This window comes from Schistocerca gregaria, chromosome X (assembly GCF_023897955.1).
Source record: "Schistocerca gregaria isolate iqSchGreg1 chromosome X, iqSchGreg1.2, whole genome shotgun sequence".
In the NCBI taxonomy this organism is placed as follows: domain Eukaryota; kingdom Metazoa; phylum Arthropoda; class Insecta; order Orthoptera; family Acrididae; genus Schistocerca; species Schistocerca gregaria.
This window is the reverse complement of record NC_064931.1, coordinates 671,432,954-671,458,197: the sequence shown is the minus strand read 5'-3', so window position 1 is coordinate 671,458,197 and position 25,244 is coordinate 671,432,954.

The window sequence follows — 25,244 nt, the reverse complement described above, 5'->3', positions numbered from 1 at the left end:
GGCAAAACCCGTCGTCTACTTCCCGTTGGCCTAGAATCATGAAATTTGCCAAGAAGCAAGGTCGCACATTACAACCAAAGGAAAAAATCGAAAATTGTTATTTTGTAGTCATATCACGCGAAAAAAAGTTTCCTGTCATATGTTATCAGACTGTCTGCGTGTCAGATCCTTCTTTCTGTGGACCGGGTGGAAAGATCAAGTTGAAATTTATGTTACATTCCAAGGTCTATAGTTCTTTGGCGCTATAACAAACGTTAAGTTTTAAGTCAATGATATCAAAAGGTATGGCCATTTATATCGCAAATTTTGATGCCCGCAAACTCACTCATCAAATCTATATGGTACTTAACGTTGATCTACAATGATGATATTTTGCAAGATGTAAGGTTTCAGAGTACAAGTAAAGGAAAATCACTGAAAATTGTTAATTTGTAATTATATCACACGAAAAAATATATACAAAATTTTAAAGGCTTTCGTGGACACTTGACAAACGGCCTGTTGGCTTCTGTCTCGCGTTATTCAGTCGACGTTTGTCTGACGAGTTTTCTAACGTTTCGCCAGGACGAGTGTCTGGTATTGTCAAAGCTTCACCCTCCATTTCCAGTCCACTGCCAGAAATGAAGGGTGAAGCTTTGACAATTGCCGGCTCTCATGCTGGCGGAACGCCAGAAAGATCACTAGACAAACGTTGGCCGAAGAACCAGAGACAGAAGCCGACAGGCAGTTGCCAAAAAAATATTTCTTTTGTCGCTTGTTATCCTACGTCAAGGTTGAAATTAAAACAGTCAGTTGTTCTGCATTAAGGCTGACTGGGTCGCAATGGTTAAAATTCAGACATCAGAAAAGGAATAACTTTTTTTGCTCATAAAAGGCAAAAATGTTAGATTCTCGATTCCCAGAATGGATGAGCTGTTTGTATGCATAATTAAGTTTGTACGGAATCCTCGATGCGCGAGTCATACTCGAACCTAGCATTTTTTATTTAATTTTATGAATACAAAATATATAAGCTGTCAACTGTAGCAGATATAATGCATCCTGGACAGAAATCTGTGGATTTGGGACATTCCGCATTTAATCAAAACTCATAACAAGTACATGGTGCTCGTCTGTACGTTTAGCTACTTCTGTATGCTTAGTATAAAAATTTTGCGCCCTTCTCTTGCGAACCATTAGCACTGCAGTGGTACATAGCTCTGCAACATCGTTAAGGTGAAGGCTTCCCATATTCACATTTAGCTTGTATGTAATATGTTTCTCCTTAACCAATTTGTATATCACAAGGATGTTAAGTCAGGCATCTAAATAATTTACACCCTTGCTGGCGTAATGACTTTCTTTTAGTGGAAACCTTCCAATGTGTTACCCGATAGCTTCGCTTGTTTCTTCTGGAAGGGATCCCTTGATATGCTAGGAAACTTCAGTTACTGACTAAAGTCCTTATAGCACATAACATGATTTCTGCAGCATCTTTCCTACAGTAACCAAGCACATGACAGAGTGCCTTCTAGCATTAAAACTGTGGCTACCCCTCAGCAGCCCTTCAATGGCTTTACTACGTTTTGGGTATTTCGTGACTATGGCCCTTTTAGCATGTGGCGATTCAACTGTTGAAGGGAGGCTGAATCCTCGCCGTTATGTAGCAAGAATGGCATATTTCAGCAGCGTAACGCAAGACCCCACACAATAGTTTACATTACAAACGCCTTGTGGAACGTACGGATCCTTGTCTGGTTTGCTAGGTATACTGATTTGTTACCCACAAAAAATGTTTCAAATGGCTCTCAGCACTATGGGACTTAACATATGAGGTCATAAGTCCCCTAGACTTAGAACTACTTAAACCTAAGTAACCTCAGGACATCACACACATCCATGCCCGAGGCAGGATTTGAACCTGCTACCGTAGCAACTGCGCGGTTCCGGGCTAACGCGCCTAGAACCACTCGGCCGCAACGGCCGGCTGTTATTCTAAATGCCTTATTCGATAATTATGTTGAGCATTTCATCAGTGAACAGACTCGTGAAGGTAATATCAAAGATCTCTTGGTTACAAACAGGTCCGAACTTTCAACTCAGTTAACGTGGAACAGGGAATCATTGATCGCAAGGCCCTTGTAACAGCAGTGAAAACGTATGAAATACGGAAGTAAAGAAAGGTAGGAAGAAACTGCTGCTTAGCAGGCATGACAACAGCAGATTCCAGATTATCTGAACGGTCGACATAACGTTTATCTATCAAATTAGGCATTTTGACGAGAAATTGATAAAATTCAGGATGATTATACTACATGCCTTAAATAAGTACGTGCCGAGGAAAGTTTTGAGTGATGGAAAAAGAGAAGCTGTGCTTCGACAGTTGTGTTAAGGAGTTGCTCCGAAAGGAAAGAGAACTTCACCAAACATTTAAAGGCAGACGATCAAAGTCTTGATGACGAAGAAGAACTGAATGAAGCCAACTGACCATAAGGAGAACAATGCATTAAGCGTTCAACAAATTCGAACAAACAATCGTACGAAATTGTGGTATTAGGTTAGTAACTGAATCGAAGTCATTTTAACAAGTCACAAAGTGATAATAGTGGCCCCTAAACGGAGGGTGCCAGAAAAAAGACCGGATGTGTGTGATGTCCTTAGGTTAGTTAGATTTAAGTAGTTCTAAGTTCTAGGGGACTGATGACCATAGATGTTAAGTCCCATAGTACTCAGAGCCATTTGAACCATCCTAAACAGTTTAATTTTGGTAATGTGAAAAATAAACGGGCGGACTGGAGGTCAGGCTTGGTTTTCGGCCAGCCGTCCACTGTTGCTTGTAATAATCTGCGTTCTTAATATTGCATTAACTCGACTTCTGGTGTATTTTGATAGACCAGCGATCGGCGATAGCGGAGCCTTGGCAACAGACATCTTGCAGCAGTCGTCTCACGCAGGAAGCTACAGAACACACGTCTCTGCAATGATGCTGTCAACTGCCAACCACATTTCATTGCTAGGGTGCATCAAAACAAACGAACTCCGATAGGCACACATTAAAGTGTCTTACATAAGTTCAAGTCAGTTTTCGAATTACTTTCCACGAGAACTACTCCAGTAACACCCCAAGTTAAAATTACGTTTGAATTTACAGATGCTAAAACAGCCTTAGGAAATATCCGGAATATACATAAGCACGTAAATATGTCGATGAAGGGTAGCCGCATCTTCAAATACTAGAAGGCACTCTGTCAGATGCTTGGTTATAGTAGGAAAGATGCTACAAAAATCATGTTATGTCAGTTACTCAAGCTCTTCTAGCATGTAAAGGGCGCCCTTCCAGCAGAAACAAAAGAAGCTATCCGACTACACCCTAAAAGTTTTCCACTAAAAGAAAGTCATTATGCCGTCAAGGATGTAAAATACTTAGATGCCAGACTTAATAGTCTAGTGATGTATGAGTTGGTTAACGAAAAAGATCTCCACATACATTGTGATGACAGAAATCATGTGATAGCGATATGCAAATATACAGATGGCGGTAGTATCGCATGCACGAGGTATAAAAGGGCAGTGTATTTCTACTTAGGTGATTCATGTGAAAAGGTTTCCGACGTGATTATGGCCAAATTAACAGACTCTGAACGCGGAATGATAATTGGAGCTAGACGCATGGGACATTCCATTTCGGAAGTCGCTAGAGAATTCAATATTCAATGATTCACAGTGTCAAGAGTGTGCCAAAAATACCAAATTTCAGAGCCGACCGGAGTGGCCGAGCGGTTCTAGGCGCTACAGTCTGGAACCGCGCGACCGCTACGGTCGCAGGTTCGAATCCTGCCTCGGGCATGGATGTGTGTTATGTCCTTAGGTTAGTTATGTTTAAGTAGTGCTAAGTCTAGGTGACTGATGATCTCAGAAGTTAAGTCCCATAGTGCTCAGCACCAATTTTAACCAAACTTCAGACATTACTTATCACCACGGACAACACACCTGCCGACAGCCTTCGCGTAACGACCGAGAGCAGCGGAGTTTGCGCAGTTGTCAGTGCTAATAGAAAGCAACACTGCGTGAAATAACAGCAGAAACTAATGTGGAACGTACGACGAGCGAACCCGTTAGGACAGTGTGGCGAAATTTGGCGTTAATTGGCTGTGGCAGTGGACAGCCGATTTGAATGCCTTCGATAACAGCGCGAAAATGCCTGCAACCCCTCTCCTGGGCTCGTGACCGTATTGATTGAGCCCTAGACTACTGGAAAACCGTGGCCTGATCAGATGAGTCTAAGTTTCATTTGATAAGAGCTAATGGTTGCGTTCGAGTGTGGTGTAGACCTCCGAAGTTGCGGAGACAAGTTTTCAACAAGGCGCTGTGCGAGCTGACGATGGCCCCATAATGGTGTGAGATGTGTTTACATGGAATGGACTGGGCCCTCTGGTACAACTGCACCGATTACTGACTGGAAACGGTTATGTTCGGCTTCTTGGAGACCACCTGCAGCCATTCATGGACTTCATGTTCACAAGCAACAATAAAAATTTTACAGATGACAATCTGTCTGGGCCACAATTGTTCGCGATTGGTTTGAAGAACAGTCTGCACAATTCGAGCGAATGAGTTGGCCACCCAGATCGCCCGACATGATACCAATCGTACATGTATGGGGCACAGTCGAGAGGTCAGATCGTGCACAAAATCTGCAACAGCAACACTTTCGCACTTATGTTCGGCTATAGAGGCAGCATGGCTCAATATTTCTGCAGGGGACTTCCAACGACTTTTCGAGCCCATACCACATCGAGTTGCTACACTACGCCGGACAAAAGGCCGAATACGATGTTAGGAGGTATCCATGACTTTTGTTTCAGTGACTTTGTCAGCGCTAAGGATTCAATGACCTTATCACTTTAGGCAACATTTTTAGAGGAAAATTTCAGTTTGCATTTCGATCGCTCTCAAACAGACTGCTGCTGCGCGTGTAAAAATCTGAAGGTGAATATGTCAAGCCTTCAACGATGTTGCAAAGCTGTGTGCTACTGGAAAGCTAATGGCTCAAAAGAGAAGGGCCCAGATATTTCATACTACGCTTGGAGAAGCAGCTAAAAGGGCAGACGAGCCCCATGTACTAGCTATGAGTTGCGACTACATGCAAAATTTCCAGAATCCACAAATTCCCGTTCAAGATACATTTTATCTACGACAGTTTCTAGCTGATATACTTTGTATTCATGGTGTTAAAAAAATAATGCAAATATTTATATACATCATGGAGGGAATGAAAACAAGCGCCTAGCGAAGAGTGCACTTCCCTCTACAATTACCTACAAAGCGTTTCTTAAGCAGCCGCTGAATTACATTCACATTTAGAGAACTGTAGGGGACAGAACACAAATCCTGTTGTATCAAGAATTTTACTGGCGATGGCTGAGTGTACTACACTATTTCCCTGTCAGGAGAAATTTCTTTCTTCCATGTGAGAGGAATCTCAACATAGTAAAAAAAGAACTTAGGAAGTATGACAGATTCTATACGTTACACGAACTCGAAAAATATCATAATAAAGTCTAGCAAAGGCGAATCATTTATGTGGAGAAATATGTAATTATTGTTTATTATTAAAGCCACTGCTGCATGCATTTATTGACAGAAAAAAACAGTATCTACTTGAGGAAAATCCGAAACGTGCTAAAAGCGCTTCAGTCACCGAATTTAAGCAGAATTTTTATTTCTTCGCTGTTTGGAAGAGACTCTTATATCCACAAGAATATTATGCTTTATTGATATTTTTTCAGGAGAGTAGAATGAATGGTTTTACCGTAATTACGCTTTTATTAGTTTTCTCGAAACTAGATTGGAATGACTAAGGCCCTTTTAGCATGTGGTGACTAATTTGTGCTGTTAGGGGCCATTTCAATGTCAGAACTAAACGTAACTGTCACATTGCAACGTGTGTTGAGATAACGATTATGCTGGCGACACTAGTTGTCTATTATTTTGTCAGTTCGTGGTAATATCAAAGCCATTATTTAAATAACGATATTTTGAAGACACTGAGGATAAGGATTACACAGTTTTACTATGTTGATACTGCGAAGTCACGTTATTAAAGATAATACTCATGAACAGGTCATAACCCATTCTTTAGTGCTGACATTATCTTTATTCCAATAACGGATCATTTCTTGTTTGTTGATTGCACTGCTTAATAATTAAATTTCCCACCAAGAACATTTTGAAAACTTCAAAATGGTTCAAGTGACTCTGAGCACTATTGAGACTTAACATTTGATGTCATCACTCCCCCTAGCACTTAGAACTGTTTAAACCTAACTAACCTAAGGACATCACACACATCCATGTCCGAAGCAGGATTCGAACCTGCGACCGTAGCGGTCGCGTGGTTCCAGACTGAAGCGCCTAGAACCGCTCGGCCACACCTGCCGGCTTTTGAACACTAACAGATGTAATCTCCTAAAAGCCAATACGCATCAAATTTACTAGTTTTGTGGAAGACGTTTCCGGATAACAAAGTTGCTCTGCCTGTTCACATGTCCACTTTCATTAACAAACAGTAACGTAGAGTTGTTTATTGTTACGGTAACACTTACACAAATCATACTTCTGTGTATTTTATCTGTTTATTTGTCACACTTATACGTATTGATATTGTATGTGATTGATGTGTGCTTGTGAACCGTATCTCAGTGTTTCGTAAAAATAGAAGCTATCCACCAGAACATATCAGAGAAAAATTAATCCAGGATAGAAACAGTTTGTTTAGCGTTAGATTAAATGGGCAGGTAGGAGGGGCTTTAATAACAGCTTATGAGATGTTTTAGTGTACGTTTTGCTGCAGAATCTTTACGGATTTTGCGTCATAAGGACCTTTCAGATACTACGAGCTAATTGACAAGGTGGAGGAAAGTATCAACTGCGTATTTACTTGACTTACTTGTAGAACACTGTGGAAATCGTTATAAAACACGTACTCGTAAGACAGTCCCTTCTGCTATTCATAAAACAGTGTTAACCGAACAGCAGTGCTAAATCGGAATCAGTCAAAGTAAAGAAGAAGTAGTAGTTAGGACCATTTTATTATGAACTTACTGTAGGCCGCAAAACTGCTGGCCGCTGTGGCTGAGCGGTTCTAGGCGCTTCAGTCTGGAACCGCGCTGCTGCTGCGGTCGCGGGTTCGAATCCTGCCTCGGACATGGATGTGTGAGATGTCCTTAGGTTAGTTAGGTTTAATGTATTGGTGGTAAAGAATTAATATATTAAAACTTCAGACATGCTGCGACATTTTTCCTGCTGTCAGCCTCTATGACGTCATATTTCTTGAACTATGTGTCGTACGTTGATATATTTGTGTAGGTAAACTCAATGGCATACGCGGATACTGTCTGTGAAATATATTGTGAACAGAGGTAGTAGCAAAGAAGCAATAAATGTTAACATTATCCATGATGCAGCAGTGTTTCAGTTCGTAGTACAGAAGTAACAAATTTAAACGTCATGCATGAATCAACAACTTTTCTCGCGTCTTACTTTTTGTGACGTCAGACGTTCTGAACTATGATAGGTAGGTGGTTCTTACCCCACAGAGATTGCTGCCTGACGGTAAGGAATACGTGTTCCAAGTTAGGTTGAAATAGGTCCAGTGCTTTAGGAGTAGGTGTGGAACATATACTGATCAGCCAGAACATTACGACTACCGACTTGTTATCGATATAAACCCGTCCAGGCGATAGCAGCGTCACCTGGGGAGAAAAGGCTGCTAGTCAGAAGCATACACGGTGCATGTATTATCAGTGAGCGTGCTGTCCGTGTGTAGAACAGGGAAGGCGCCCTGTCTATCTGAGCTTGACCGACGGCAGATTGTGTTGGTCTGGAGGCTCGGCACAAGCATTTCGGAAACTGCATGGTTTCACGGGTGTTCGAGGAGTGCTGTGGTGAGTGCCTTCAACACGTGACGAAAACAAGGTGAAACCACGTCCAGGCGTCGTGGGGTTGGGTGACCGCCCCTAATTACAGATGTCGGACGTCATAGGCTAGGCAGACTGGTAAAACAGGACAGGAGCCGAACTGTGGAGGAATTGATATCAGACTTTAATGCTGGGCAGAATACAAGTGTATGTGAACACACAGTGGACCGATCACTCTTAAAGATTTGCTTCCGCATCCGACGACCCATGCATGTGCAAATGTTAACAGTGACATCGGCAACTACGACTGAAACGGGCCCATGACATTTGAATTGGACGTTGACACAGTGATAGAGCGTTGCATGGTCTGATGAATTCCGAAACCTTCTTCATCATGCCAATGGGGAGCGCGAATCCGTCGTCTTCCAGGTGAACAGCTCCTTGATACCTGTAGTGCGAAATGGAGACAAACTGGCGGAGGCACCGTTATGCTCTGGGGAACATTCACGTGGGCATCCATAGGTCCGGTAGAGATCGTGCAAGGCACTATGACGGCCAAGGAGTATCATATACTGGCTGCAGACCACATACGCCCCTTCATGACGATCATGTTTCCCGACGGCAGTAGCATTTTTCAACAAGATAATGCACTATGTCACAAGGCTAGGAGTGTGATGGAGTGGTTTGAGGAACACAGTGGCGGCTTCCAATTGATGTGCTGGCCTCCCAGCTCGCCAGATCTGAACTCGATCGAACACATCTGGGATTTGATTGAGCGTGGCGTCAGAGGTTATCTTCCCCATCCCAGAATTTATGGAAACTAGGTGACTTGTGTGTGCAGATGTGTTGTCAACTCCCTCCGCTGATCTACCAAGGCCTCATTGCTTCCATGCCAAGACGCGTCGCCGCTGTTATCCGAGCAAAAGGTGGGCATACTGACTGTTAGGTAGGTGGTCGTAAAATTCTGGCTGATCAGTGTACACACATAAGAGAAGCGTTCAATATGTAATGCAACACATTTCCTCAGCCAATTTGGGTTGAAGAAATGCGGAATTTGCAGTGGGACATTATAGAATATTCCCGGTTCGGCTTATATTGTTTCATAAAATTTCGATAAGTGGCGGCGCTATACGCAGCCTTCAAAATGGTGTCTGTAACGGGGATGAACTCCAAACAGAATGCTCAAGGCGCTTGCAGAATGTTTACAGAGACCTGGCAGTGAATAAAAGCACGGTGAGTCGTTGGGCGAGGGGTTTATCACCATCAAAACAAGGTCGCGCAGACGTGCACGATCTCCAGCACGGCGTCCGGCCGCACACAGCTGTGACTCCTGCACTGTTGAAGTGCGCAGACACTCTCATACGAAGTGATCGACGGATCACAGTCAAACACCTCGCTGCACAACCAGACAGCCCTATTGGTAGTGTTGACACACTCTTACTCCAGTTGGGGTACTCAAGGGTGTGTGCCCACCGGTTTCCTCGCCTCGTAACAGCAGACTAAGAAAGGCAACGAACAACCATCTATGTGGAATTGCTTGCACATTGCGACGCTGATTGTGACATTTTTGTCGAACACCGTGACAGGAGATGAAACACGGGATCATCAGTTCGAACGGGAAACAAAACGGCAATCCATGTAGTTATGCATCACCACCTCGCCACCGAAGAAAAAGTTCAAAGCCGCACACTCAGTCGGTAAAGTCAAGCCCCTGGACTTCCGGGATTCTGAAGGGGTTATTCGGTTCGATGTCCTAACTCACAGTGCAACGATCAACTCTGATGTGTATTGTGCTACCCTCAGGAAATATAAGAAGCGACTTCAGCGTGCTCGTCGCCACAAAAATGCAAATGAACATCTTCTCCATGACAACGCAAGGCCTCACGTAAGCCTGTGCACCCGAGAGGAGCTCGCAAAGCTTCAATGGACTGTGCTTCCTCGTCCAGCCTACAGCACGGATCTCGTACCTTCTGACTTCCATCTGTTTGACGCAATGAAGAATTCACTCCGCGGAAAGCAGTAGATGATGGAGAAGTTATTGACGCAGCAAGATGTTGGCTCCGACGTCGACCAATCAAGTGGTACCATGTGGACATACAGGCCTTCCCAGTAAGGTGGCCTAAGGCCATCGCATTGAACGGAGGCTACGTTAAAAATGCGGATTTGTCGATAAAAGAGGGGGGAATAATACGGTTTATCGGAATTCCTAATAAAACCAACCTACATCAAGAAAAAATATCTACAACTGCTTATTGAACGTCCCTCGTACATACATCCACTTGTATAATACATTATTTGATCAAAAGTATCCAGATATCCACAAAAACATACGTTTTTCAAATTAGGTGCATTGCGTTGCCACCTACTGCCAGGTACTCCGTATCAGCGACCTCAATAGTCATTAGACATCGTGAGAGAGCAGAATGGGGCGCTCCGCGGAACTCACGAACTTCGAACGTGGGCAGGTCATTGGGTGTCACATGTGTCATACATCTGTACCTGTGATTTCCACTTTCCTAAGCATCCCTAGGTCCACTGTTTCCAATGTGACAGTGAAGTGGTAACGTGAGGGAACATGTACAGTACAAAAGCGTACAGGTCGATCTCGTCTCTTGACTGACAGACTGCCGGCAGTTGAAGAGGGTCGTAATGTGTGATAGGCAGACATCTATCCAGACCATTACACAGGAATTCCAAACTGCATCAGAATCCACTGCAAGTACTACGACAGTTAGGCGGGAGCTGAGAAAACTTGGATTTCATGGTCGAGCGCCTGTTCATAAGCCACACATCACGCCGGTAAATGCCAAACAATGCCTCGCTTGGTGTAAGGAGCGTAAACATTGGACGATTGAACAGTGGAAAAACGTTGTGTGGAGTGACGAATCACGGTACACAATATGGCGATCCGGTGGCAGTGTGTGGGTATGGTGAATGCCCGGCGAACGTCATCTGCCGGCGTGTGTTGTGCCAACAGCAAAATTCGGAGGCGGTGGTGCTATGGTGTGGTCGTGTTTCTCATGGAGGGGGCTTGCACCCCTTGTTGTTTTACGTGGCACTATCACAGCACAGGCATACATGATGTTTTAAGCACCTTCTTGTTTCCCACTACTGAAAAGCAATTCGAAGATGGCGATTGCATCTTTCAACACGATCGAGCACCTGTTCATAATGCACGGCCTATGACGGAGTGGTTACACGACAATAACATTCCTCTAATGGACTGGCCTACACAGAGTCCTAACCTGAATCCTATAGAACACCTTTGGGATGTTATGGAAGGCCGACTTTGTGCCAGGCCTCACCGACCGACATCGATACCTCTCCTTAGTGCAGCACACAGTGAAGAATGGGCTGCCATTCCCCAAGATACATTCCAGCATCTGAACGTATGCCTGCGAAAGTGGAAGCTGTCATCAAGGCTAAGGGTGGACTAACACCACATTGAAATCCAGTATTAAAGGTGGAGGGCGCCACGAACTTGTAAGTCATTTTCAGCCAGGTGTGCGAATACTTTTGATTACATAGTGTATGTATGGATTACTACTCACAGTATTATAAATGACAAAGTGGATAACGTCGGAAGTTCCATGACACTGTTGTCGTATGATACTGTTGAATATTAACAAGGAACAACTCTAGAAAACTGTAAATAAATGCAGAAGGATCTGTAGGGTATCGATGATTTGTGCAGAGATTGGAAACTGACCTCAACCTAAGCAAGTGTAGTGTGTTGCTGATAAACAGGCGGAAAGACACGTCATTGTATGATTACATGATTACCGAACAGTCAGTGAAACACAACCAAATCCAACAAATATCTGATAGTACGTGACGGAACGACCTCAAGTGGAAGGACTACATAAAACTAATCATGGAAAGGCATATTTCAGACAGATTCGTTGAACGAATACTAAGGAAGTGCAGTCCACCCATGAAGGAGGTATCTTCTAAAACCATAGTTGAACCAGTACTTGAATATTGCTCGTAAGACTGGGATTCGTAGCATATAGGGTTGACAGAGGAAAGACCCAAAGGAAAGCAGCCCGTTTCGTTAAGGGTTCGTTCAGAAACAACGAAAGTATAACTGAGATGCTCATTCGACTCCAGTGGCTGCAAGATTAGGCTTTAAAGTACCGACGACGACGAGGTCGTTAGGGACGGAGAAGAAGCTCGTATTGGGGAAAGATGAGTAAGAAAATGGGCCATTTCCTTTCAAATGAACTATTCCAGCGTTCGCCTTAAGTGATTTAGGGAAATGACGAACTTCATAATAGGCTTTGTGAATCTTAGATTGGTTCACTGTGAAAACTGAGAAATCTTATGTTCCTAGAAGAGTCGAGGAAGATATTGTCCCCACCTACATACACGGAGTGGGCAAAAATACGGAAACAACACATATACAACGCATTACTATGACTAATGTGGTGTAGGGAAACGGCTGGTATTCAAAACAGCTTCCAGTCGTCTTAGGAGGAACAAATACATTTCCTATACGATTCTAATTGAAGTCTTGTACCATTCTTATTGAAAAATAGCGGTAATTTTAGGTAACGATGATGTAAGTGTATAGTGTTCACGCACCCTTTCGTTCAAAGTAGAATTCAAAAGCTCAATAATATTGTTATATCGTGACTGTAGTGGACAGGGGAAGTGCGACAATTCATTGTAGTGCTCGCAAAATAAGTCCTGGATGATGGATGGATATGGTGGATATGGGCACTCAACAGTGTAGTCTTTAGCGCCGGAACGGAAACAACAACGGACAAGTGTCACTAAAATGCAGCAAGTGCTAAAATAGGACTAAAATTAAAGGTGAAGGGCTACATAGGCAGTTTGCACGTCAACAGTTGCAAAGTGGAATGCAGCACATAAAGAGGATAACTGCAAGAGAACGTAGGTGAAAGGGTTAAAATGAAATACATAGCACATGTTTGGAACTGGCCTATTACAAGTATAAAAAGGAGTAGTAAGCCACTCGGCAACACACTAAAAATTCCAACCTAAAATTTTTGGCTGAAGGCCAGAAATATCACAGTATCTTAAAACTTTCTTGACACTCGCCTCGTCATCGGCTAGAATCGAGGGCAGATCCCCACTAATATTAACTTCCGCCCTGACAGAACGATATAAATCACACTCAACTAAAATGTGGCGTACAGTGATTCGTACGCCACAGGCGTCACACAGCGGGGGTTCCTCTCGCCGTAGTAAGAAGGCATGCGTAGGAGGACAGTGCCCTATGCGAAGATGTGTAAGGGTCACTTCGTCACGCCTAGGTGACCAGCAGGAGGAACACCACGGCTGGATGGTGGGTTTCACCAATCGCAGCTTATTTTCCCTCACCGCCAGCCATTCCTCCTCCCACAATTGCATATACTTCCGCCGCAGCACAGAAACAATACCTTGCAAAGAAATAGAACATTGTGTCACCTCCGGTAATCTGCAGGCGCCCTTGGCAGCTCTATCAGCTTGTTCATTTCCCCGTATGCCCACATGCCCTGGCACCCAGCAAAAGGACACTTGCTTGCCCTGTCGTTGGAGGATGTACAGTTGGTCGTAAATCAGCTGTTCCAACTTCTCCGCTGGGTACAGGATCTGCAGTGACTGTAATGCGCTCATTGAGTCATAGCAAATTAGAAAGTTTTTGCCCTGAGTACACCGTATCTGCTCCAATGCCTTTAGGATCGCGTGAAGTTCTGCGGAAAAAAACAGTATATTCCCGGGGAAGGCGAATCCTGATGACACGTTCGGGGAACACTACTGAGCAGCCAAGAAAATCCCCCTGTTGGGATCCATCAGTGTATACTACTGTAAAATCATGATGCCTATCTAAAATGTTAAAAAATAAAGACTTGAAAGTAAAATCTGATGTACTGTCTTTCTTAAAATTTGCCAAATCTAAAATCAGTCTGGGCCTCTGGAGGAGCCAAGGTGGATATCTGCTCCAACCTCGACATGAAACATTAAAACCGGCCACACCCATCTCTAAAATGTAATCCTTTGCACGAATCCCATAGGGCCTTGTTGCTCGTTGCCGGTTGCGAAAAAGCCTTTCCCGTGGAGGCCGAGCAACAGTGTCGTATGCAGGCGTGTATGGTGTGGATAATGTTTTATAGGCCTGGCGCACCATTAGTAGACGCCGCCGGAGGTGAAGTGGCGGTTCACCTGCCTCTGCACACAGGCTCGGTATGGGGCTAGTTCTGAACGCCCCAGTGGCCAGCCGAATCCCCTCATGGTGCACCACATCCAACAGCTTCAAATAAGTGGGTCTTGCAGACCCATACACCGTGCATCCATAATCAAGCCGGGACCGCACGAAGGCTCTGTAAAATCGGAGCAGACAAGTCCTGTCTGCTCCCCATGTGAGGTGACTAAGACATTTTAAAATAGACAGCGCCTTAAGAGACCGTTTTTTCAGTTCCTTAATGTGTGGCAGCCACGTAAGCTTAGAATCAAAAGTGAGGCCCAGAAACTTCACCGTGTCTTTAAAATTCAGAACGGTGTCCCTCATCCTCAACTCAGGCAAGTCAAAAATGGAACGAGAACGGTTAAAAAGAACACACACCGACTTATCAGTTGAAAACTGAAAACCACTCTTCTGTGCCCAGTCATCCAAACGTCGGAGAGTGGGTTGCAACTGACGAGTCGTCGTTGCAAGGCTGGAAGAAGAGCAAAATACAGAGAAATCGTCCACAAACAAGGAACACTGCACAGGACTTTTCACAACAGACGTAATACTATTAATAGCAATAGCAAAGACCGTCACACTTAAAACACTACATTGAGGGACACCGTTCTCTTGTTCAAAGCGACTAGACAGTACGTCTCCGACTCGGTACCGAAAATAACGTGGCGACAGGAAGGACCGAATAAAACTGGGAAGACATCCACGAAAACCCCATTCGTGGAGCTGCCTGATGATAAGATGCCTCCAAGTAGTGTCGTATGCCTTTTCAATGTCAAAAAAATATTCCCAACAGGTGATGCTGGCGCAGGAAAGCCTGTTGTATGGTCGCCTCCAGGACGGCCAGGTTATCAAAGGTGGAGCGATACCTCCAGAACCCACACTGAAAGCAACTAAGGAGTTGTCTGGATTCTAGCATCGAGACAAGGTGGCGGTTGACCATCCGCTCCAAGGTCTTTCCCACGCAGCTAGTGAGGGCAACACTACGGTAACTACCCGGGCACGTGCGGTCTTTCCCAGGTTTTAAAAGAGGAATTAAAATTGCTTCACGCCACGAGTCGGGGAAGTGACCGGACATCCAAACTAGATTAAAAAGTCGGAGGAGGATTTCTTTATTTCTCCCTGTGAGGTGCCGCAGCATACTATAGTGGATTCTATCCTGACCAGGGGACGTATCACGAGCCCCACACAATGCAGAATCCAGTTCCCACATGGAAAACGGGCAGTTGTACTCTTCCGTATTGGGTGAGCGGAAGTGAAAACTGCTCCTCTCAGCAGCCACTCTGTGCGGCTGGAAATCTGGATTCTGACTGGCGGTTGCAGTAATAGCTGCAAAATGAGCCGCCATAGACTGGGCAATATCTTTTGGGGTCGTGTGGAGAGTACCATTCCACATTATAGCAGCCATAGGGCACCTCCCACCTCTCCCAGAAATTCTCCTAATGGTCTCCCATACAATGGAACTTCGTGTAGAACGATTAATGGTGTTAAGGAACTGCTGCCACGACCTCTTCTTGCTCTCTCGTATAATCCGACGACACTTTGCCCTCGCCACCCGAAAAGCTGCAAGGTTCTCTACAGTTGGCCGGCATTTGAACCTACGCAGAGCTGCCCGCCTAGCCCTGATTGCACTGCGGCATTTGTCGCTCCACCAAGGGACAGGCTGCCGCTTCGGTTGTCCCGTGGACTGTGGGATGGACGCTTCACTGGCGCGGTGGATCACGTCAGTAAAATGATCCACCCATTCCTGGACACTGACCCGATGTTCAAACTGGGCGAGTTGACTATACAGTGCCCAGTTGGCTCTACCGAGCACCCATCGAGGCGGTTTCCTTTCTGGTTCCACTGCATGTGGCAGGTGAATCCGGATGGGGAAGTGATCGCTGCCATGTAAGTCATCAACCACTTCCCATGCAGCAGTGTGGGCGATGGCTGGAGAGCAAAGCGATAGATCAATGGCAGAGAACGACCCAGTTGCAATGCAAAAATGCGTGCTTTGACCTGTATTTAGCAAATAGGCACTGGTAGACAGAAGAAGCCTCTCAATTGCTCTACCCCTGGGGCAAGTACTCACAGAGCCCCAAAGCATTTTGTGTGCATTAAAATCACCACAGAGGATGAAGGGGTGGGGGAGCTGTGTAAGAAGATCCCTGAGAGCCTCTTCGTCAAGCACATCATGTGGGGGCAGGTAAAGCGAACATACTGTTAGCATATGGCGCACATGTACTAATATTGCAACTGCCTGTAAATCCGTCGTGAGGGAGAGAGGCGAGGAGTGGTAGTCGGTGTTGACGAAGATACCTACTCCTCCTCGGGCTCTCTGTCCACTCAGGTCGTCCTTTTTGTGGAGGACATAACCACGTAGCTCTGGGGTGTATGTTTCACTGAAATTTGTCTCTTGCAGACATCCACACATAGGTCTATCCTGAATCAATAGACGTAGTTCCTCCACATGTGTCCTGAACCCTTGCAGGTTCCATTGTAGTATGGGAGCCATCACGGTGGTTGTATTTTCTGCCTCTCTTTCCGCCGAGGTGGGGAGACTGCAGCGGGTGGAGGCTCAGTCTTGGGGCGAGATGATTGCCCCATATTCTCAGACTCCATCAGCTCTGGGGAAGAGTCTGATGAAGCGTATAGCGGGACCACATTAACATGATCCGAGGGTTTACCAGCCGATTTAATCTGTTGGTGCTGCTTCATATGTGCTTTCCTTTGTTTAGAGGGCTTTGCTGGAACCGGAGCTGGGGCGTTTTTGAACATGCTGGGCTTTGGAACAGCCTCAGCAGTCGGAGATGCCTGGGGCTCTTCAGTGTGAGCTACTGTACCTTTCTCTGCTGTTCTAGGAGGGGCTACAGGCTCTGATACAGTTGCTGCCTTGCAAGTGCACTGACATGTGCACGTGTTCGTGCCAACACTAACAACCTCCGTCTGTGTAGATGCATCGACCTTCAGAGGCGGCTTCTGAACAATGGAAGCAAAGGACGTAACGAATGTGGGGGGCTGCATGGCCTTAAAGATCTTTTTGGCTTCACTGTAGGGGATACGCTTAGTTGTTTTTATTTCTTGTATTTTACGTTCCTCTAGGAAGAGTCTACAGTCCCTACTCCAAACAGGGTGGCTTTCAGAACAGTTTATACATCTGACAGGCGACGAACAGTCAATTCCGTCATGGGCAGCCTTACTACAGTTGCCACACATCGCTTCTCCCTTACACCCTAGAGTTGTATGCCCAAAACGCTGGCACTTAAAACAGCGCATTGGGTTTGGGACATAAGACCGGACGTTTACTCGAAGAAATCCTGCCTTGACGTGTTCTGTGAGTTTGGGGGTATTGAAAGTAAGAATGAAGGAGGCTGATTTCACCAGGTTCCCATCCACCCTTTTCATGATGTTCTGAACGTCAACAATTCCCTCCTGAGCCCACTCACTCTTTAATGCTTCTACAGGAATGTCCACGAGATCCCTACAGGTAACAACACCCTTACTGGAGTTCAGGGTGCTGTGAAGCTCTGTATCGATAGTGTATTCCCCCAAGCTTTTAGCTGTTTGAAGGTTAACTGCTTGCTGAGCAGTTGATGTTTCAAGAAGTAGTGTCCCATTCCGTAAACGCTTCACTGATTTTAAAATTCCAGCTATTCCTTCTAGACCCTTTTGGATATATAATGGCGAAACCTTTTCAAAGGAACCCTCTTTCCTATTTATTATTAAAAACACATTCTGGTTTTCAGTATGTGCTCTGTTACTCTGAACTGCTGTACGTTTGCTGACGCCAGAGTCAGGAGGACTGGCTAACCTAGCCCTCTTGTTGGATTGGGCGGTAGTGCCTACCAGCGGTCCACCCATCCCACTGGCCAGCGAAAAATTAGAAGGATGAAAAGAGGAAGAATTCATGGTATTCATGGTCGTCCAACGAGCAGCTAGGGAAACTTACGTCCATCCAGACAGAGCCCCGCATGCCTGGATAAGCCTTGTACAACTGAGGTGCGGCAGGTTCCCCAGAGGTTGCCCGCTAGCGACTGTTCCACCTCAACAGCCATGCATCTTATCGGCGCGCAGCACACCTTAAGATTAAAGGTTTTTTTTATAGAGGTATGTACCGTCCTCGCGATCCAGGCAACCAAGCCAAGATCCCCGGTCCCTAAGACACACAACGTTCCACCGTTGCGCCAAACGGTGGTCGCTGAAGCATGCCCAGAGCTTACGGTATCAGCAGACTGGCGGCGCACGCCAGTCCACAGCTCGAGGACCCCGGGTTCGTCAAGCCCGTACCCATAAAACGAATGCTGAGCCCCCTGAGTGAAGTCCTGGATGACGCGAGCTGTGTGGACAGGGATCCTGTCGTCTTGGAACACGGCATCACCATTGTGGAACAAACGTTATAGCATGGGATGGACCTGATCAGACAAAATGAACACATAATCCTTGACAATAGCGCGACGCAGAGTAATTACGGGGCCAGTGGAATACCACAATATGGCTTCCCAAATCTTCACTTAACCCCCCCCCCCCCATGTTTTACCCTCCACGCTGCCCTCCAGTACTAAATTGGTGATCCCTTGATGCCTCAAAACATGTCCTACCAACCGATCCCTTCTTCTAGTCAAGTTGTGCCACAAAGTCCTCTTCTCCCCAATTCTATTCCATACCTCCTCATTAGTTATGTGATCTACCCATCTAATCTTCAGCATTCTTCTGTAGCACCACATTTCGAAAGCTTCTATTCTCTTCTTGTCTAAACTATTTATCGTTCATGTCTCACTTCCATACATGGCTACACTCCATACAAATATTTTCAGAAACGACTTCCTGCCACTTAAATTAATAGTGGATATTAACAAATTTCTCTTCTATTTATAACCCTGTATTCAGGGTATATATATTTGTTCAAAATGGTTCAAATAGCTCTGAGCACTATGGGACTTAACTGCTGTGGTCATCAGTCCCCTAGAACTTAGAACTACTTAAACCTAACTAACCTAAGGACATCACACACATCCATGCCCGAGGCAGGATTCGAACCTGCGACCGTAGTGGTCGCGCGGTTCCAAACTGTAGCGCCTAGAACCGCTCGACCTCTCCGGCCGGCACTCCCTGAGTGTGGTGCTTCCTTCAAGTTCTTGTTATTTGTGCCTGTAGGGTTCGTGGGTGCGAAATTATGTCCTGTAGTGACTTTTGGAGCTGTTATCCTCTTACCTTTCGTCACTTACCTTTCGTCACTCTTATCTTTCGTCAAACCACTTCAGTGACCCTCTGACACGATCACTCAATACACCCTTTCGTCCGCGTTGTGACTTAGCCGACGATGTTTTACGTCTTTCCTTGTACAAGGTGCGTTCCATAAGAAAACTACCAAATTCATAAAAAAATCATTTATTGAATATATTCGTACAAATAATCAAAAATTTTCAAAATAACACGCTCTTGCGTCTATACACTCTTGGAGGCAGTGTTTTCATGCCTGGAAGGCATTCTGGAATGCCTTTTCCGGAATGTCCTTTAGAGTTGATGTAACATGCGCCTGAATGCTTTCAATCGTGTCCCAGTGTTTTCCTTTCATGACTCCTTTTCACCGACGAAACAAAAAAAGGTCAGCGGGAGCCTGGTCAGGACTGTAGGGAGGCTGGGGAACCAATGGGGTCTTGGTTCCGGCCAAGAGGTCGTTGACAATGAAGGCGCTATGACTCGGCGTGTTGTCGTGGTGAACTTTCCACGTGTGTTTGATGTCGCTCCGGCAGCGTGAGACCCTCCTTTTCAGTCTATTGAGCACTTCCAAGTAGAAAGCTGAGTTCACTGTAGTCCCGGTAGGTACGAATTCGTGGTGGACAATGCCTCTTACGTCAAAGAGGACAATGAGTATGGTTTTTTATCCTGGTCTTGCTCATGCGTGCCTTCTTGGGACGGGGCACCGATGGGGTGTGCCACTCTGAACTCTGTCTTTTTGTCTCAGGGTCGTACTCAAAAATCCACGACTCAGCACCAGTAATAATTGAGTTTAAAAAATGAGGATCATTTTCACACATTTCCAACATTTCTCGGCACCGAAGCACTCGCATGTGCTTGTGTTCGTCGGTAAACACTTTTGGGACGAGTTTGGCACACACCTTTCTCATGTTCAAATCATCTGTCACAATGCGGAAAATGGATGTTTTGGACATGTTTAGAGTTTGTGCTATCAATTGAAGGCTCAGCCGTCTGTCAGAGTTCAAACAATCGCGCATACACGTCACATTTTCGTCGACGTGTGCGGTTGATGGCCGTCCACTGTGAGGTTCGTCGGTGATCTCCTCTCCGCCCTCCATGAACGACTTGTGCCATCGGAAAACTTGTGACTTGGACGAACAATCAGTCCCAAAGGCATGCTGAAGTAATGGGAACGTTTCGGCGGCGGCCTTCCCAAGTTTACCGCAAAATTTTATACCGTACCGTTGCTCTGCAGAATGATCCATTGTGCCGTATTACATAAACTCAAAACGGTATTGACGGAAACGCACGTCCTGACTCTCCAGCAGCTCGCAGCTGAGTGAGACAAAGAGCGTTTTGAAGTTAACACCCTTCTCCACTTATCCCAGCCGGTTACAACACGCTGTGGTGTACCGTTGCGTCAGAAAAAAAATTGGTCGCATTACTTATAGAACGCACTCTGTATGCGGTAAAATCTTCGGTACGGTGCCTGTTGAAATACCGAACACTTCGGTTGTCTTGGTTACGGAAGCACCCACCCTACGAGTCCAGCAATTTGTCCCCGTTCCAAACATAACGAACGTACAACTTCGTAGAACACTGTTCTGACCACGAATGAGACTTGAAACATATTGAGTACATAGCACAGGTGCAGTTCGTGGTCAAATACAACAGCGCAACCTGCAGACTAGGCTTGCATCTGCATATACTGGGTGGTTATAACTGAACTTTTCCTATTTAACACATTGTAACACGGAAAATAACTACTGTACGGGTACCAAACTTAGATGTGGGGAAGAGAAATAATGCAGAATCAGTTCAACCGAGACACTTATAGTGTGCTGCTACGGTACATTATACCATTACATACCGGTAATCATTACCGCCACAAAAGGGGCTCAATATGGCTGGCACAAAATGGGTTCAATATGGCGTCCAGCAGTGTCGAGAAGAGTCTGAAGCGCACGACTGCATTCTGCACAGCAGAACGAAGCATGTGCATAGGTATGCTTGCTACCTCTCTTGACGTGCTGCGCTTCGGATCAGCACATGTTTTAATATTCCCCTGGTAAACCGTGTCCTTCGGGTAGCCTCACAACCAGAAATCACAGGGGGTGAGATCAGCTGATTGTGCCGGCCAAGTATCTGGAAACGATCGGCTGATAATTCGATCGTTACAAATGTGTTGCGGAGAAGCATGTGAACTTCACGAGCGATGTGCTGTGGGGCCCCACCTTGCATGAGAACTCAGTTCAGTGCGTCTCTCTTCTGTAGGGAGGGTATGACACGCAGACGAAGCATACTGCAATATCGCTTGCCAGTCACACTGCACTTCTTTGGTCCTTGACCGCCAACCTGTTCAAAAAAAGAATGGGCCAATGATGAACGTAGCCGTGAAGTCACACCATATGGTGACACGTTCACCGTACAGAGGACTTCATGCACAATGACTGGAGCTGAAGATCCCCACACTCGGCTATTCTGTGTGTTCACCTCAGCCGACAGAGAAAAATGAGCTTCGTCCCTCCATAGGATGGTCTAGGGCCAGCCCTCGTCAACTTCAATCCTTGTGTGAAAATGAAGAGCGAAGTCAAAACGTCGTTGTGCGTCCTGTTGTGCAAGCTGCTGTACTATATGAATCTTGTACGGATACCATTTAACAATGGTTCGAAACACCTTCCATATAGTGGACGACGATATGTTCAACTGTAGTGACACAGCACGCTCACTGACTGACGATCGAGTACTGCTCGCAGCATTGCCTGCCACTGCAACAGCGATTTCATCAATCACCTGTGGTGCAAACGGTCGTCGGCCTCTTCCCAGAGCGACGCCTAGTTCTCCAGTTGATTCGAACTTCTTCAACATGCTCCCCACAGCAACTGGAAAAAGAGGACCCTTGCGTAATCCTTTCAACCGGTGATGTTCTCGAAGTGCTTCTGCAGCTTTACTGTTGTTTTGATAATAGAGCTTCACCAATAGTGCCCTTCTCCTGTTGTCCAAGCTCATGTTGATACGTCAATAAGTGCACTGCGCCAGCCAGGTGTGTGAGATTATGAATCACGATAATTGATCACGGCTCTTGGTGGCCATAGTCGGAACTGGACGCTGTGACGCGTTGGAATCATACATCTCATGTTCTGGACATTAATGCTACCAAGGTTGGTACTCGTGCGGTAATTAGTATACGTGTTATTATATGTTAAATGGGGAAGGGATAATTATAACCAACAGCTATGTTCGAGCATGTATTCCTTCAAGTGTTTCCATGAGATAGTGAAGGAAAAGTGAAAACGATTCAAAATCATGTAGCGACATATGAGCATCTGTTATTCCCGCACACCATTCGCGCCTAGAGCGGAAAAGGGGAAGAGTAACTGTGACGCACCACATACCTTCCGCCATACGCTGTAAGTTGACTTGCGGTGTATTGATATAGGTGTGGATTTTTTCGATTATTTTGAGTCAGTTTGCAGCGCGTAAAAACCGTCCAGCTGTATTTCTGGCATGGAAACGTAAGTCTGCTGGAGATCAGACGGAGAGGTGTCACAACAAATGACCAGAAATCTTTCAAGGCGAGAGAATATTCGTAAAAAGAGCAGGATAACAGGCGTAAATGCATATTAATATTAAGGTATTTTTCATGAGTCTCGTTTCTTCTTTGTGGAAACGTAGAAGCAGGTTAGTATAAGTGGAACTGAATTGTAAATTTGAAAAAGAGGTTAAATTTCATTGAAATGACAAATAGTCCTTGAAGAAACCATATTACGTAACTATTTTTTCCGATTTTTTGATTTTAGTCAATGCATCTGCTATTATCGCAGAAATGATAAATTTTCAGTTCTGTACAATGAAACTGAAAGAGCACCGCATAAGTCAAGCAACCTAAAAAAAAGAATCAAAATTACGCGTAACTAGAAAAGAGTGAAATATCACGTGACTGGAAGTTCGGAAGCTCCGTGAAGCTGTTCGTGAGCGATGTTGTTGTCTATAGAGAGTCTGCAGCGCAAGAAGGCTGTAGTGATATGTAGGAGAACCTGGAAAGAATCGACGATTAGAGCAGTGTCTGATTGCTGTCAATCACTCTCAAAAACAGATCTCTGTTTTCACACATTACTGCCTAGTGAGCAACAGGTTTTTTCATTGTCTAGATCGTCTTATGGAACGCTGTCTTGGCTCAAGAACTACTTTCCAAAATGGGGAGATACGTAACAAGCAACAACAATATGCTGTGAGTGTGCGCCCTTTTGCATTTACGAGGAAAATTTACACAGAGGCCACAACGAAATGACTTAATATGAAAATATTGGCATAAAGACTCTTTTGTAATTTTTATTTTGCAAACTTATCTATTATCTGATCGGGATCAATAAGTTGAAATAAACTTTATCTCAAAAACAAAACAAGAGTAAATTCATGTTTTGCGTTTTTACCTGCGAGAGTTGTGGTCGTGGGTGCACTATTGTCTCAAGGGAATCCTGAAAGGCGCATATTTATCCGGCATACCCTTCATTCAGCGACCTGTGATATCGCCGCTTCACTCGATTCCAAGACAAGACTACCATCAGTTCGCCGAAAGGTCATATTGGCCCATCGAGAATATACTGAAGGTTAAAATATATTATGTGATTCTTGAGTGTCTCACGGCGTATTTGATAATCAAAATATCCACGGGTGTACTGCCGGTCTACAGTGTCCAACAGGCACAATATTTCGGCGATCATACATGTCGCCATCATCAAGTGAACTGACGGACTGAGCTCCTGTGAACGTGCTGGCACGGAGATCCGTACGCTATGGCTGCTCAGAGGGAACTGGGTTCGGTCGCGGCGGCGGCCGATTTAAATAATCTCCGCCCGCGGCGCGCTCCCTCTGCTGTCCGCGCTCCGCGCCACGGTCGCGCGGTGGAACAGATTGCGACGGCGTCTGAGATGACGTCGGAGTGATGGCTCTGTCCGCCGTGGTCGTCACAACTATACGTTTGCTCGATTTTCTCTTAATTAACCCACTCGTTAAGATTGTAGCCACAGTCACGGTTTATGAGGTCGTCATTGGTGCGAATCTCGATGGCCTCTCTAACAACACTGTCCCAGTATCTCGACGTCTGTACCAGAATCCTCGTGCGTTCATACTCCATAGCGTGATTTTCCGACAAACAATGTTCAGCGACCGCCGACTTGCTCGGATACATCAGTCGAGTGTGCCTCCGGTGTTCACGGCATCGATCCTCGATGGTACGCATCGTCTGACCAATATACGACTTGCCACATTGAAACGGAATCTGGTACACGCCGGCCTTCCTCAAACCGAGGTCATCTTTAGCGCTCCCCACCAGTGCACGAGTTTTATTCGGAGGACAAAACACAGTTCCGACCCGGTGTTTCTCAAAATGCGGGCGATTTTCCCCTAGAGTGCGCCTGTATATGGAATAAATGCAGTGCCTACCTCCTCCCTCGTGATTTCATCCATCTCCACAGGTTGTGCTGTAGTGGTTGGGCGGAGAGCACGTTGAATCTGCCACTCTGAGTACCCATTTTTTTCGAAATACAGTTCTCAGATGTTCCAATTCCTGGGGTAGGCTCTCGGGGGTGTGAGCCGCGCCGCCTCGAAGCTGCCACCGACCAAGCTGTGGCCGGCTTCCAAGTCGCCTTTGCGGCCGAAAGGGCCGCTCTAAAGGAAGAGCTCGCAGCTGTTCATCGTCAGCTCCAGCAGCTGCGTGAAGAGCTGCGAGCTCTCAAGAAGAAGCCGGCAGTACACCAGTGGATATTTTGATTAAAATATATTACGTTTGTATCTTCTCCACGTGTATAAGTGGCAAACATCACTCTGCATTACCGTTTCATCTACTTTTACATTGTGGCTACAAAATTATTATATATTGTACCAATAAGGAGTAATTACCGTAATTATCTTAACTCTAGCAAAATGATTCTTAACGCTGCTTAATTTACGATGAGAAAAATTTTCGTCTCATATGT